General features: G+C 44.7%; 1 protein-coding gene across 1 annotated transcript in view; it reads left to right on the forward strand.

Moving 5' to 3' along the window:
- Nucleotides 1–11,922: 11,922 nt before the first annotated feature.
- Nucleotides 11,923–16,523, forward strand: part of ZDHHC7 (zDHHC palmitoyltransferase 7) — a 51,218-nt gene continuing 46,617 nt past the window's right edge. Inside the window, exon 1 of the mRNA XM_089662861.1 lies at nt 11,923–12,034. The gene's annotated coding sequence lies outside the window, so the exon portion shown is untranslated. The remainder of the gene's footprint in view (nt 12,035–16,523) is intronic.

Here is a 16,523-nt window from a genome sequence, read left to right on the forward strand (position 1 = left end):
TGTAGGTATCACACTCCTGAACTCTGCACATAACGCATTCCCGAACTCTGCACTCTGTATGTAGCACACTCCTAAACTCTGCACTATGTATGTATCACACTCCTGAACTCTGCACATAATGCACTCCCGAACTCTGCACTCTGTACGTAGCACACTCCTAAACTCTGCACTATGTATGTATCACACTCCTGAACTCTGCACATAATGCACTCCCGAACTCTGCACTCTGTATGTAGCACACTCCTAAACTCTGCACTATGTATGTATCACACTCCTGAACTCTGCACATAATGCACTCCCGAACTCTGCACTCTGTACGTAGCACACTCCTGAGCTCTGCATTCTGTACGTAGCACACTCCTGAACTCTGCACATAATGCACTCCCGAACTCTGCACTCTGTATGTAGCACACTCCTAAACTCTGCACTATGTATGTATCACACTCCTGAACTCTGCACATAATGCACTCCCGAACTCTGCACTCTGTACGTAGCACACTCCTGAGCTCTGCATTCTGTATATACCGCATTCCTGAATTCTGCACTCAATGTAGCGCACTTCTGAATGCTAAATTCTGTACAAAGCACACTCCTGAACTCTGCACTTTGTATGTAGCATACTCTGGAACTCTGCACTCTGTTCAAAGTGCACTCCTGAAGCATTTGGCTTGTGGCTGCAGTGCAATCCCAAGGGGGTATTGGGGAATGGATTTGTGCTAGCAGGGGGAGAGGATTTATGCTCAGAGGGGATATTGAGGGAAGAGGATTTTTGTCAGTAGGAGGGAGAGGATTTGTGGTGAGAGGAGAGATTAAGGGGGTTTATGCTGGGAGAGGGGATTGAGGGGGATATTATGCTTGAAGGGGATTTGGGAAGGGAGGATTTGTGCTGGGGGGCTTTGAAGGGGAAGAGGATATGCACTGGGAGGGGGGCTTTGGTAGCAGAAGTGTGTGATAGACAGTCTGTCACCCCAATTCAGTTGGGAGGGAAGAGGTTTTGTGCTGGGAGGGCGGATTTGGGGGGAGGATTTGTGCTGGGGTGGTTTGGATGGAAGAAGGATTTGTACAAGAAGGAGGATTTGTGTGGGGGGGGGGGGTTGTGCTGGGAGGCGGGATATCGGAGGGAGGGAATTTGTTCTAGAAGTGGAGAGGATTTATGCAAGAAGCGGGTATGGGGGTGATACATTACTGCAACCGAGACGGGGGCGGAAGTAGAGCCCTGGGAGTGAGGGCAAGTTTGACTGGTAACCACGACAATGCGTTTCGCGCACATGCACTTTGTCAAGTCCTTGGTCCTGGGACATCATTGCTCTGCATGTTGAGGCGTGTTACGTATTTTCTACAACTTCAACAATTTGAACTATTTGATCACTAAAGATATATCTCCAGGGGAGGTGAATTTTGACTCCATACCATTGACTCCCTAGTGCTGTTCTTTTGGGCTTTCATTCTACACTTTGACTAGTGATATACAGCAGCAGTGGACAAGTGGCCCCCACAATTGAGCCCATGCGCTTTGATCCTTTGTTCCAGTATAAAATCAAGCCCCTAGGCATGCAGACGGCTTCTACAGTTGTGGCCAAAATTATTCAACCCCCACTGAAATTGAGTGTTTTGGCCAGTTTGACATTGCTTTTGATCATTCAGTCATCTTGCTTACATTTACATTAAAGAGGCACTTGTAGGTCAGACAAATATAACATAACAGTTATAATGAAATAACCACAAATGTCTTTTCTGTGCTCACAGCATTATCAGTTTTATTCAACCCCCAAGTGACATTCAATCTTAGTACTTAGTACAGCATCCTTTTACAGTTATAACAGCTTTTAAACGTGAAGCATAGCTTGACACAAGTGTCTTGCAGCGATCTACGGGTATCTTCGCCCATTCTTCATGGGCAAAGGCCTCCAGTTCAGTCACATTCTTAGGCTTGCGCACTGCAACTGCTTTCTTTAAGTCCCACCAGAGGTTCTCAATCGGATTTAAGTCTGGTGACTGCGATGGCCACTCCAAAATGTTCCAGCCTTTCCTCTGCAACCATGCTCTAGTGGACTTGGAGGTATGCTTGGGATCATTGTCCTGTTGAAAGGTCCAACGTCTCCCAAGCCTCAGGTGTGTGACGGACTGCATCACGTTTCCATCCAATATCTCCTGGTACTGAAGAGAATTCATGGTACCTTGCACACGCTGAAGCTTCCCTGTACCTGCAGAAGCAAAACAGCCCCAAAGCATGATTGACCCTCCACCATGCTTCACAGTAGGCAAGGTGTTCTTTTCATCATAGGCCTTGTTCTTCCTCCTCCAAACATAGCGTTGATCCATGGGCCCAAACAGTTCTAATTTTGTTTCATCAGTCCACAGAACACTATCCCACAACTTTTGTGGTTTGTCCACATGGCTTTTGGCATACTGCAGTCGACTCTTCTTATTCTTTGGAGACAGCAAGGGGGTACGCCTGGGAGTTCTGGCACGGAGGCCTTCATTACGCAGTGTGCGTCTTATTGTCTGGGCTGAAACTTCTGTACCCACATCTGACAAATCTTTTCTCAGTTCCTCAGCAGTCACACGGGGACTTCTCTCCACTCTACGCTTCAGGTAGCGCACAGCAGTCGAAGTCAGCATCTTCTTTCTGCCACGACCAGGTAGCGTTTCAACAGTGCCCTTTGCCTTGAATTTGCGAATGATGCTTCCTAAGGTGTCTCTTGGTATGTTTAACATCTTTGCAATCTTCTTATAGCCATTGCCCTTCCTGTGAAGAGAAATCACCTCTTCTCTTGTCTTCCTGGACCATTCTCTTGCCTTCACCATGTTTGTAACCACACCAGTAAATGTCTAGAAGGAGCTGAGTATCACAGTCATTTTAAAGCTGCCTAATTGGTGCTTATTATGCTTGATTGCTGCTCGGTGACATCCACAGGTGTTTTCAATACCTGATGGAAAGCACCTGTATGAACCTCTGTTCTTCAGAGTGGTAGTCTTTAAGGGGTTGAATAATTGTGGCAATGAAGAAACCACATAAGAACCATTTACTACTGTATTACATAAACAATTGATGTCATTTTAGTTGCATTTGGGTAGTTACAACGTCCTTGTAGGATTTGATTCTGAATACAATTCCAAATGTACACTATAGTCCCTAAACCCCTTTACAGCATTGGGGGTTGAATAATTTTGGCCACAACTGTACAAACATTGGTGAAAGAATGGGTTGCTCTCAGGAGCTCAGTGACTCCAAGCGTGGTCCCGTGATAGGTTGTCACCTGTGCAATAAGTCCATCCGTGACATTTCCTGGCTACTAAATATTCCACGCTCAACTGTTAGTGGGATTATACCAAAGTGGAAGCAACTGGGAACAACAGCAACTCAGCCACCAAGTGGTAGGCCACGTCACATGACAGGGCGGGGTCAGCGCATGCTGAAGCGCACAGTGCGCAGAAGTCACCAACTGTCTGCAGAGTCAATAGCTAAAGACCTCCAAACTTGGTGTGGCCTTCAGATGAGCCCAACAACAGTGTGTAGAGAGCTTCATGGAATGGGTTGTCATGGCCGAGCAGCTGCATCCAAGCCTTACATCACCAAGTGCAATACAAAGCGGCAGATGCCGTGGTGTAAAGCACGCCGCCACTGGACTCTAGAGCAGTGGAGTCGTGTTCTCTGGAGTGATCAATCAAGCTTCCCTGTCTGGCAATCCGATGGACATGTCTGGGTTTGACAGTTGCCAGGAGAACGGTACTTGCCTGACTGCATTGTGCTAAGTGTAAAGTTTGGTGGAGAGGGGATTATGCTGTGGGGTTGTTTTTCAGGGGTTGGGCTTGGCCCCCTAGTTCCAGTGAAGGGAACTCTGAAGGCGTCAGCATACCAAGACATTTTGGACAATTTCATGCTCCCAACTTTGTGGGAAGAGTTTGGGGATGGCCCCTTCCTGTTCCAACATGACTGGCCACCAGTGCACAAAGCAAGGTCCATAAAGACATGGAGGAGCCAGTTTGGGGTGGAGGAACCTGACAGACCTGCACAGAGTCCTGACCTCAACCCCATAGAACACCTTTGGGATGAATTAGAGCGGAGACTGTGAGCCAGGCCTCCTCCCCCGACATCAGTGCCTGACCTGACAAATGTGCTTCTGGAAGAATGGTCCAACCTTCCCATAGACACCCTCCTAAACCTTGTGGACGGCCTTCCCAGAAGAGTTGAAGCTGCTATAGCTGCAAAGGGCGGGGCCAACTCAATATTGAACCCTACAGACTAAGACTGGCGGGCCATTAATGTTCATGTGTGTGTAAAGGCCGGCCGACCAATACTTTTGACAATATATTGTATGTGTCTGTAAGACTCTAATTTGTGACACAATTAAAGAATATTTTATAGTTACAAGGAGGCTTAGGGTGCAATGTGTACAGTTGGTAAACGTAATTTGAGATAATTCCCAAGTTGTGTTTATTTGTTGTTTCTAATCAGAATATTAAGCCACATCCAATATTTAGCATAATTTAACCACACCTAATTTTTGCCGTCTCTCGCTACGTGCATTGCAGGTCAACATCTTCTTAAAGTGTCCAAGTTCAAAAGTTGGAAGGTGTGCATTTGCACATCATTATTATACATTTATATAGCTCTGACATATACCACAGTGCTGTACACAGAACACTGAGCCAGTCACATCATTCTCTGTACCAGAGGAGCTTACACTCTAATGTCCCCCCACAGTCACACACTATTATTATTATACATTGATATAGCTCTGACATATACCTCAGTGCTGTACAGAGAACATTGAGACAGTCACATCAGTCTCTGCACCAGAGGAGCTTACACTCTAATGTCCCCCCACAGTCACACACTATTATTATACATTGATATAGCTCTGACATATACTGCAGTGTCGTACAGAGAACAACTATCCAGTCACATCAGTTTTTTAGGATTCTTTGTAGCCAGACAAGCTCTTCACAGCAATCACATTTTTCATGAATTTTTTCCATATAACAACATTGTTCTGTTGCTGTAAAACTATTTGATTTTGGAAGAAGAGGACAGATATGCCCCCCCCTCCCTCCATTAAGTCCTCTTGCACATGGGACGAAAGAACACGGCGTTTTGTTGCTGATTTGAAATGAGATGCATTGTTGTGGATAGAACAATGCACACAGCTGAGTAAAGATCAGTAAAACAGCGATGAGTACAAAGCAGTACAACAAAAGCAGAACATTTAACATGTGACCGCAGTCATTTACACGCATAAGGATGTCAGACATGTGCCCGCCAAAATGTTTTGCTTCGTTTTTGGATGTATTTGGTAATTGAAGAGTTTGTTTGGATGCATTTGTTAACCCCTTCATACCATGTTAAATGGATTGTACTGCGTTTCTGCAAAAAGCACAAAAAAAACGCATCGGTGTGAACGGAGCCTAAAACAGCACAACAGCCCGGCAGGGAGTTTCACCCGACCGGGGCACTTACCACAGTATGGACGGAGAATCAACAGTGTGTAGGCCCGAGCTGGAGACAACACGTCAAGGAATGCGGCCCGACTGGTCAAACGCCAAGGGGAACTTTCTGAAGTTTCAGACTCCTCCGGGACCTCCCCCTACCACTAAGTGCTGTCCCCGCTAGACAAGTAACCTGTCCCTACACTAGCCACTTCACAAAATGTGTGCCAAAACCCAAGTGGCAGGAACTGTAAAAGACTCTGCGTGACCCAAGATGGCCACCAGGGCCATCTGGATCCAGTGTAGCCAACCAGATCGCTGCTGCGGGTGACCGAAGAAACCCAGTTTCTCTTGACTTCCTCCTTCAGCTGCAGTACTGTTCTGAACAACTGTGTGTAGGAATGTAGGCACCCTTTCTTGCTCGCTCCTGGGATGGACTATAGACTATGAGATCCTTAGTGTACATAAAGGATTTCACGTGACTGCAACTGATATGCACTACAAACAAAGGGAAGTGAGTGGAAAAAGGAGAGGGACGGGAGCTCACAGAGGACAGAAAAATGCAGCAAGAAACAATCTCATGAAAGTTAGATGACAGGACCATGAAGTAATGGATTTGTATGGATCATTTTTGGAGAATAAATCCATCCTTTAGTGTCACTTTAAATGTAGCATGCTCAGGGGCGGACTGACAACTCATGGGGCCCCCGGGCAATAGGGGATCATGGGGCCCCTGTGTCCTTGCCCAAACTCAAAAAAGCCTATGAAAAAGGTACCAGGGGCATCTCATGGGGCCCCCTACTGACCCCCCGGGCAATAGGGGATCATGGGGCCCCTGTGTCCTTGCCCAAACTCAAAAAAGCCTATGAAAGAGATACCAGGGGCATCTCATGGGGCCCCCTACTGACCCCGGGCCCTCGGGCAGTGCCCGAGTTTCCAAATGGTCAGTCCGCCCCTGAGCATGCTTAGTGTGAGTGCCCATTCCCATTAATGTTGCGCCAAGGTTTGAATGAGACCTTGGGGGGTCATATTGACCAAAATCAGTGGTCTCCAAACTGTGGCCTGGGGGCCAGATGCAGCCCTTTAATTGCCTTTAAAAAAATGTATTAAATAAATGTGACAGTATAATCAACACCTATTATAGCAACTTATTTATGAAGAAGCTGCCACTATATATAGACCAAAAAATGCATGTAAAAGTAAAACACCAAAATAATAAAGTGTTTAAAGTGGTGACAACACAAACTCATAAACTGTCTGTGATTACTGTGACAAAAAAACTATTCAAATAAAATAAAAAGTGATGAAAAGTCCATGAAAACATATAGTAAAGTGATCCAAAGTCCATAAAATTAAATCTTCAATTTCACCATGTGCAGCAGACTGAAAACAAAGTGCTTCATAGGATTCCCCCACATGGATGTAAACTCACCACAAATATTTGCCTTCCACTCTCCTGGTTGACAAACAAGCTTCCTGGGACTCTTTTCCCATTTATTGGACCTTACTCACAAGCAAATTCAATAAAACAAGCCCGAACAATATCTCCTTTGATAAGCCTGAAGTGAACATAGACCAGGTGCTCTCACCACCTTGGGTTTGTTGGTAAGAGATGCCGTCATGTCACTTCCGGTCACGGGCCACGTCACTTCCGGTCGCCGCACCGTCACGCCCTGACGCGTTTCGTCGCTTCTGAAACATGGTGAAATAGAAGATTTAATTTCATGGACTTTGGATGACTTTACCATATGTTTTCATGGACTTTTCATCACTTTTTATTTTATTTGAAATTTTTTTTACAGTAATCACGGACAGTTTATGAGTTTGTGTTATCACCATTAAGTGTATGGGTATTCATGACACATTTTATTATTGAATTCTATTATTGATTACTTATTCAGCGCCACTTTAAACAGTTTATTATTTCGGTGTTTTATTTAGATTGCCTTTATCTGGCCCTTGGGGCACTATTCCTCCCACTGATATGAGGCACCATTCCTTTTATTGACACCAACATTGGGACATAATTTCTTCCACTGATATAAACTACAGAACACTATTACATCCACTAACACTAAAGATGGGCCACTTTTCCTCCCACTGGTACCATCAATGGGGTACTATTCCTGCCACTGACATCAACAATGGGGCATAATTCCATTAACTGATATCAAACACAGAACACTATTGCTCCCACTAACACTAAAGATGGGGCACTTTTCCTCCCATTGACACCATCGATGGTGCGCTATTCCTGCCACTGACACCAATGTTGGAGCACCAGTCCTTCCACTGACACCAATGTTGGGGCACCAGTCTTTCCACTGACACCAATGTTGTGGCAGTAGTCCTTCCACTGACACCAATGTTGGCACACCAGTCCTTCCACTGACACCAGTGTTGGGGCACCAGTCTTTCCACTGACACCAATGTTTGGGCACCAGTCCTTCCAATGAAATCAATGTTGGGGCACCAGTCCTTCCAATGACACCAATGTTGGGGCACCAGTCCTTCCACTGACATCAATGTTGGGGCACCAGTCCTTTCACTGACAACAATGTTAGGGCACCAGTCCTTCCACTGACACCAATGTTGGGGCACCAGTCCTTCCACTGACAACAATGTCGGGGCACCAGTCCTTACATTGACACCAATATTGGGGCACCAGTCCTTCCACTGACATTAATGTTGGGGCACCAGTCCTTCCACTGACACCAATGTTGGGGCACCAGTCCTTCCACTGACACCAATGTCGGGGCACCAGTCCTTCCACTGACACCAGTGTCGGGTCACCAGTCCTTCCACTGACAACAATGTTGGGGCCTGGTCCTTCCACTGACACCAGTATTGGGGAAAATTTTCTTTAAATGATACCAGTGTTGGGGAACCATTCCTTCCACTGACACCAATGTTGGAGCACCAGTCCTTCCAATGAAACCAATGTTGGGGCACCAGTCCTTTCACTGACACCAATGTTGGGGCACCAGTCCTTCCACTGACATCAATGTTGGGGCACCAGTCCTTTCACTGACAACAATGTTAGGGCACCAGTCCTTCCACTGACACCAATGTTGGGGCAGCAGTCCTTACACTGACAACAATGTCGGGGCACCAGTCCTTCCACTGACATTAATGTTGGGGCACCAGTCCTTCCACTGACACCAATGTTGGGGCACCAGTCCTTCCACTGACACCAATGTCGGAGCACCAGTCCTTACACTGACACCAGTGTCGGGTCACCAGTCCTTCCACTGACAACAATGTTGGGGCCTGGTCCTTCCACTGACACCAGTATTGGGGAAAATTTTCTTTAATTGATACCAGTGTTGGGGAACCATTCCTTCCACTGACACCAATGTCGGGGCACTAGTCTTCTCACTGATACCAATGATAGGGTGCTATTCCTTCTACTGACACCAATGATTGGGCACTATTTCTGCTGCATTTTCCACTCCCACTGGTTACAGTCTGGCCCCCCTAAAGTCAGAAGACCAGAAAACTAGCCCTTTGTTCAGAACGTTTGGAGACCCCTGACCTAAAGAGTTAAGCTTAGTTTTATCTTTAAGCATACAGTGAAGGAAATAAGTATTTGATTCCCTGCTGATTTTGAATTTTTGCCCCTCACAAAGAAATGATCGGTCTAAAAATCAAATGGTAGGTCTATTGTAACACTGAGGGACAGAATAGCAACAAAAAATGCAAAAGAAATGCATGTCTAACAAATGATGACTGATCTGCATGTTCATGAGGGAAATAAGGATTTGATCCCCTATCATTCAGCAGGATTTCTGGCTACCAGGTGTCTTTCATACAGGTAACAAGCTGTGATTAGAAGCATTCTCTTAAAGGGAGTGCTGCTAATCTCATTTTGTTACCTGTATAAGACACCCGTCCACAGGAGCAATAAAACAATCAGATTCCAAACTCTCCACCATGGCAAAGACCAAAGAGCTGTCCAAGGATGTCAGGGACAAGATTGTAGACCTACACAAGGCTGGACTGGGCTACCAAACTATGGCCAAGCAGCTTGGTGAGAAGGTGACAACAGTCGGTGCAATCATTCGCAAATGGAAGAAACAAGTGTCAGTCTCCCTAGGTCTGGTGCACCATGCAAGATCTCACCTCGTGGAGTGTCAATGATCATGAGAACAGTGAGGAATCATCCCAGAACTACACGTGAGGATCTTGTCAATGATCTCCAGGCAGCTGGGACCAAAGTCACCAAGAAAACAATTGGTAACACACTACGCCAACAAGGAGTGAAATCCTGCAGTGCCCACAAGGTCCCACTGCTCAAGAAAGCACATGTCCAGGCCCGGCTGAAGTTTGCCACTGAACATCTGAATGATGCAGAGGAGGACTGGTGGGAAGTGTTGTGGTCAGATGAGACCAAATCGAGCTCTTTGGCATCAATTCAACTCACCGTGTTTGGAGGAGGAGGAATGCTGCCTATGACCCCAAGAACACCATCCCAACTGTCAAATGTGGTGGTGGAAACATTCTGCTTTGGGGTGTTTTTCTGCTAAGTGGACAGGACAACTGCACCGCATCAAAGGAACGATGGACGGGGCAATGTAACGTCAAATCTTGGGTGAGAACCTTCTTCCCTCAGCTAGAGGGGTTAATAATGCTGCGTAGGTCTACCGTTGATAGCGGGGGTTCTATAGTTGCTGAGGGGTCTTATGCTGCTGTGGGTTCAATTGTTGCTGGGAGGGATCTACTGTTGAAGGAGGGGGTCTTTCATTACTGGCTGCTGGAGGGTCTATTGATACTGGCCGTGGGGCGATCTGTTGATGCTGCTGGGGAACTATTGCTGCTGGGGAGGGGTTATTTTGTAGCAGGTGATCCATTGTGGCTGAGGGGGATTTATTGTTGCTGGGGGGATCTATTGTTGCCGGCTGCAGGGGATCATTTTACTGCTTTTCTTGATATTATTACAAATTCCATAAAAATTGGTACTTGGTTCTGTATTCTCTAAAAGGGCGGTACTGGGAGGGCTGGAACACAGGGATGGTGCGGGACGGAGACGGGGTGACTCGGAAAGGGGAAATTCTGCACCTATTTTCTGAGAAAAAAAAGCCCCGCACCCTTTAATAAATAATTAACTTCTTTTTCAATTGATCTCTGCAGATCGGAATAATCAATCTATAATCAACAACCCATTTGGTCGATATGCAATACACGGGAAAGTGGACTTTGATAAAAAGTGATTGTAAGTTATGATCGTAGGTCATCGATTGAATTTCTATTTCCACCATGTATCCTCATAATTTGATTGATCGAAATACGATGGTATTCATGAACAAAGTATCTTGGTGCTGCTGATCGATGCACAACGATCAATAATTTTCCTCCCTGGCCGGTCAGCTCAGTGTGATCAAATCCAATCGAAATTGAGTTTAAATCAATCAGAAGAGAAGTTAGGCCCTATTCACACCAGAGTTCCATTTTTTTCATCAGTTCAGTCCAGGGGCGGACTGATCATTTGGAAACTCAGGCACTGCCCAAGGGCCCGGGGTCAGTAGGGGGCCCCATGAGATGCCCCTGGTACCCTTTTCATCGGCTTTTTTTGAGTTTGGGCAAGGACATGGGCCCCATGATCCCCTATTGCCTGGGGGCCCCATGAATTGGCAGTCCCCCTGGTTCAGTCACATTTTTCCAAGAAAAAACGGATCAATTCACATCTGTCTTTCATCAGTTTACATCAGTTTTTCATCCATTTATATGTGTTATTGTCCGTTTACATCCATTTAAAATAATTTTCGTCCATTTACATCCTTTTTTCGGCTGTTTGCATCTATTTTTTATTCGTTTACATCCGTTTTAATCCATCAGTTGTCCATTTACATCTGTTTTCATCCGTTTTTGGTCCATTTACATCTGTTTAAATTTGTTTTTGTCCATTTACATCCCTTTGTCGTCCATTCCATTTTAATGGAAGAAAAAATAGGGTTTTCTTCCATTCAAAAAAACGCATGTTAATAGATGCGGACATTAATGGATGTAAAGAGATGATCATCCGTTTACATCCGCTAGTCCATAGAAATACATGGGCGTCTGTTTTTCGACCGTAAACAGACAGATGAAATATGGACATATGGAATGCCCACGTGAAGCGGGCCTTATGGCTGTTAAATTTTTTTGCAAATTAGAATGTTTTGATCAAATTGTAGATCGAATATACTTCTAAAAACGCTCATAAACTCTCAAATAAATACGCCAGTAAATCTCTATGCTCATGTGTAAATGCAGCCTTAGGAAAGTCTGCCCTGAACCAACATGGCGGCCACAGAGTGCCCTTCAACTGAGGCCTGCCCCAGTCAACATGGTGGAAACGCAGTACAGTGGCGAAATCCTGCCTTCAACTAACAAGACCGCCGTACAGCAGTCTTCACCGGAAGCCTGCCCTCAATCAACATGGCCGCACATACGCTTTCTGAATAATGCGCATGTGCAGAAGAATCATGTCCGAACTGTGCCGAGAGGTGCCTCCGGAAAGAGCCGATCCCAGCAGCGACCCCGGAAGTGGCGACCGCAGCCAGTCGGTGGGTCTGTGCGGCCGGCGGCGGAGGCCGCGGGGACAATGGAGGAGAGCGGCAGCTAGGTGAGGAGGAGAGACGGGGAGCGGGCTGGAGGCGGAGGAGGAGCCCCTGTGGGTGCAGCTCCGGGGCCGAGGCAGCACAGTGCGGCGTGTGCCCGGCAGGAGGAGAGCGCAGATACAATGTAACACAATGTAACCCTGAGAGGATGGGGGTCACGTGACCCGAGACATCTGTCACTGATCAGTCACTGGGGGGGGGGGGGCACATAGATGACATAGATGTATATAATACATAGAATAAATCATTTGGGGGTGTAGTACATAGATGATAATATATGAAATCTATCATTTATAAATCATGGGTGGGGGTGTAAAGATATTACTATATCAATGATCAATCACTGGGGGGGTGTACATAAATATCATATAGAATAAATCACTGGGCGGGGGGGGGGGGGGTTGTACATGGATATCCTATGGAATAAATCACTGTGGGGGGGGGGTGTACATAGTTATCCTATGGAATAAATCACTGGGGGGGGGGGTATATAGATATCCTATAGAATAAATCACTGGCGGGGGGTGTACATAGATGTTCTATGGAATAAATCACTGGGGGTTGTACACAGATATCATATAGAATAAATCGGGGGGGGGGGGTGTACATATATATCCTATGGAATAAATCACTGGGGGGGGGGGGGGTACATAGATATCCTATGGAATAAATCACTGGGGGGGGGGGTACATAGATATCCTATGGAATAAATCACTGGGGGGGGGGGTACATAGATATCCTATGGAATAAATCACTGGGGGGGGGTACATAGATATCCTATGGAATATATCACTGGGGGGGTGTACATAGATATCATAGAATAAATCACTGGGGGGGGGGGGGTGTCCATAGATATCATATAGAATAAATCACTGTGGGGGGGTGTACATAGATATCATATAGAATAAATCACTGTGGGGGGGGGGTGTACATAGATATCATATAGAATAAATCACTGTGGGGGGGTGTACATAGATATCATATAGAATAAATCACTGTGGGGGGGTGTACATAGATATCATATAGAATAAATCACTGGGGGGGGGGGTGTCCATAGATATCATATAGAATAAATCACTGTGGGGGGGTGTACATAGATATCATATAGAATAAATCACTGTGGGGGGTGTACATAGATATCATATAGAATAAATCACTGTGGGGGGGTGTACATAGATATCATATAGAATAAATCACTGGGGGGGGGTGTGTCCATAGATATCATATAGAATAAATAACTGGGGGGGGGTGTACATAGATATCATATAGAATAAATCACTGGGGGGGGTGTACATAGATATCATATAGAATAAATCACTGGGGGAGGGGTGTACATAGATATCATATAGAATAAATCACTGGGGGGGGGGATACATGGATATCCTATGGAATAAATCACTGGGGGGGGGGGGGGGTGTACATAGATATCCTATAGAATAAATCATTGGGGGGGTGTACATAGATAAATATATACAATCAATCATTGGAGGTGTGCAAGGTTTATAGTATTGAATACATTGGGGGGGGGGGTGTACAGATATTATATAGAACCTATAACCAATCGATCAATGGGAAGTTTACATGGATATTATATCATATAAAACAAACCTTTGGTGGAGTGTACATAGATAATACACATAGAATCAATCACAGATCAATCACTGGGGGGTGTACAGACATAATATATAGAATCAATCACAGATCAATCACTGGGGGGTGTACGGACATAATATATAGAATCAATCACTGGGGGGTGTACGGACATAATATATAGAATCAATCACTGGGGGGTGTACAGACATAATATATAGAATCAATCACAGATCAATCACTGGGGGGGTGTACGGACATAATATATAGAATCAATCACTGGGGGGTGTACGGACATAATATATAGAATCAATCACAGATCAATCACTGGGGGGTGTACGGACATAATATATAGAATCAATCACTGAGGGGTGTACAGACATAACATATAGAATCAATCACAGATCAATCACTGGGGGGTGTACGGACATAATATATAGAATCAATCACTGGGGGGTGTACAGACATAACATATAGAATCAATCACTGGGGGGTGTACAGACATAACATATAGAATCAATCACTGGGGGGTGTACGGACATATTATATAGAATCAATCACTGGGGGGTGTACAGACATAACATATAGAATCAATCACAGATCAATCACTGGGGGGGTGTACGGACATATTATATAGAATCAATCACTGGGGGGTGTACAGACATAACATATAGAATCAATCACTGGGGGGTGTACGGACATAATATATAGAATCAATCACTGGGGGGTGTACGGACATATTATATAGAATCAATCACTGGGGGGTGTACGGACATATTATATAGAATCAATCACTGGGGGGTGTACGGACATAATATATAGAATCAATCACTGGGGGGTGTACAGACATAACATATAGAATCAATCACAGATCAATCACTGGGGGGTGTACGGACATAATATATAGAATCAATCACAGATCAATCACTGGGGGGTGTACGGACATAATATATAGAATCAATCAATGGGACTGCAAATATTCTATAAAAATCAATCACTGATTAATTATTGGGGGTGTACAGACATGATATCTCATTTGATACAGATATATATATAAATATTATTATTTTATTATTTCTTCTTTTATTAGGGTATTCCTGTGAATGGTGAGCCAGGTGTGTGTTTGTGAGAGGCGATTCCTATACAATATGTATATTATGGATAATTGGGAGATGCGGTGGGACGTGGTACTGTGCAGAGTCCATACATACACAACAAGAACAGATACCAGGGGTGTGGAAATTAAAAAAAAAAAAAAAAGAAAATACTTGTCCAAGGGACTAAATCAAAGTCCCAATTTACTTGTCCTTATTTAACCATTTGCCGCCCGCCCTATGGCCAAACGGCGGCCGGCAAATGTCATCAGCGTCCCGGGTGGACGCCATATGGTGTCCTCCCGCACATGCGCAGATTGCGCTCCTGCAGAGCCGCGCAGCGGCGCGATCTATCACCGGCCGTGTACCTCGGACACAGCCGATGATAGATCTGAGTATCGGCCCCCATTTCCGGTACCATGTGACCTGCTGTGACCAATCACAGCAGGTCACATGACAGTTGTATACAATGGATGGCTTCATTCATGCCATCCATTGTATACTAGTGTCTAGCTGTGAATGGTCACAGCTAATCACATGCACATGTCATGTGATTAGCTGTGGCCAAATCACAGCTAAGCACAAAAAAAAACAAAAACCCGGAATTATTATTATTATTATACAGTATTTATAAAGCGCCAATAGTTCGCTCAGCGCTGTACATTACAAAGGGGGACAGAACATGCGACAGAACAATACCAATACAATGCAAAACATGAGGGGATCGAGGGCCCTGCTCTTTTGAGCTTACAATCTAGGAAAATCTAGAATGAATCGATGTCATTCAGGTAAATGCTTGCTTATAGCAAAGTAATTCTTTGCTTTAAGCAAATTGTGTACAAAAAAAAAATACTGATCACTTCCCCAAAGTAGTACAATGTTACTATGGTAACATTGTACTACTTTGGCCATAGTGAAATATGAAAAACAAATCTTAAAAAAAGAAAAACATTTAATAAAAAATAATAAAAAAAAGAAAAAAAAAATATATATATATTTTTTTTAATACTGTCACCAGTCAGTGTCCCTGATCACCGCCTTGCCAGTTTTATGATGACGCTGTACTACACTGGTGAGAATATGTAAAAAAAAATAGTGAAACTAATTTTTTTAATTTTTTAATTTTCCGAAAAATTATGACGAAAAAAATAAAACTTCAAAAAACTCGCCATTCCTCTTATGAAGTACGTCGGACTGTCTACTTTGCAAAAAGTGGCCATTTGGGGGATATCTGTACTGTCCTGACATTTGGGGGATATCTGTACCGTCCTGACATTTGGGGGATATCTGTACCGTCCTGACATTTGGGGGGATATCTGTACCATCCTGACATTTGGGGGATATCTGTACTGTTCTGACATTTGGGGGATATCTGTACTGTCCTGACATTTGGGGGATATCTGTACCGTCCTGACATTTGGGGGATATCTGTACCGTTCTGACATTTGGGGGATATCTGTACCGTCCTGACATTTGGGGGATATCTGTACCGTCCTGACATTTGGGGGATATCTGTACCGTCCTGACATTTGGGGGATATCTGTACCGTCCTGACATTTGGGGGATATCTGTACCGTCCTGACATTTGGGGGATATCTGTACTGTTCTGACATTTGGGGGATATCTGTACTATTCTGACATTCTTGGACCTCAAGAAATTAGATTGGCTGTCAGTACTTCAGGATTGATCAATATTCAGATCTATACCATAGTTTGTGAACTCTATAACTTTCCTACAGACTAAATAATACATCCTAATTTGGGTTATTTTCACCAAAGACATGTAGCAGAATACATCTCGGCCTAAATT

This window comes from Staurois parvus, unplaced genomic scaffold, assembly GCF_062004578.1.
Source record: "Staurois parvus isolate SC_StPar_1 unplaced genomic scaffold, SC_StPar_1.0 ptg001570l, whole genome shotgun sequence".
Classification (NCBI taxonomy): Eukaryota; Metazoa; Chordata; class Amphibia; order Anura; family Ranidae; genus Staurois; species Staurois parvus.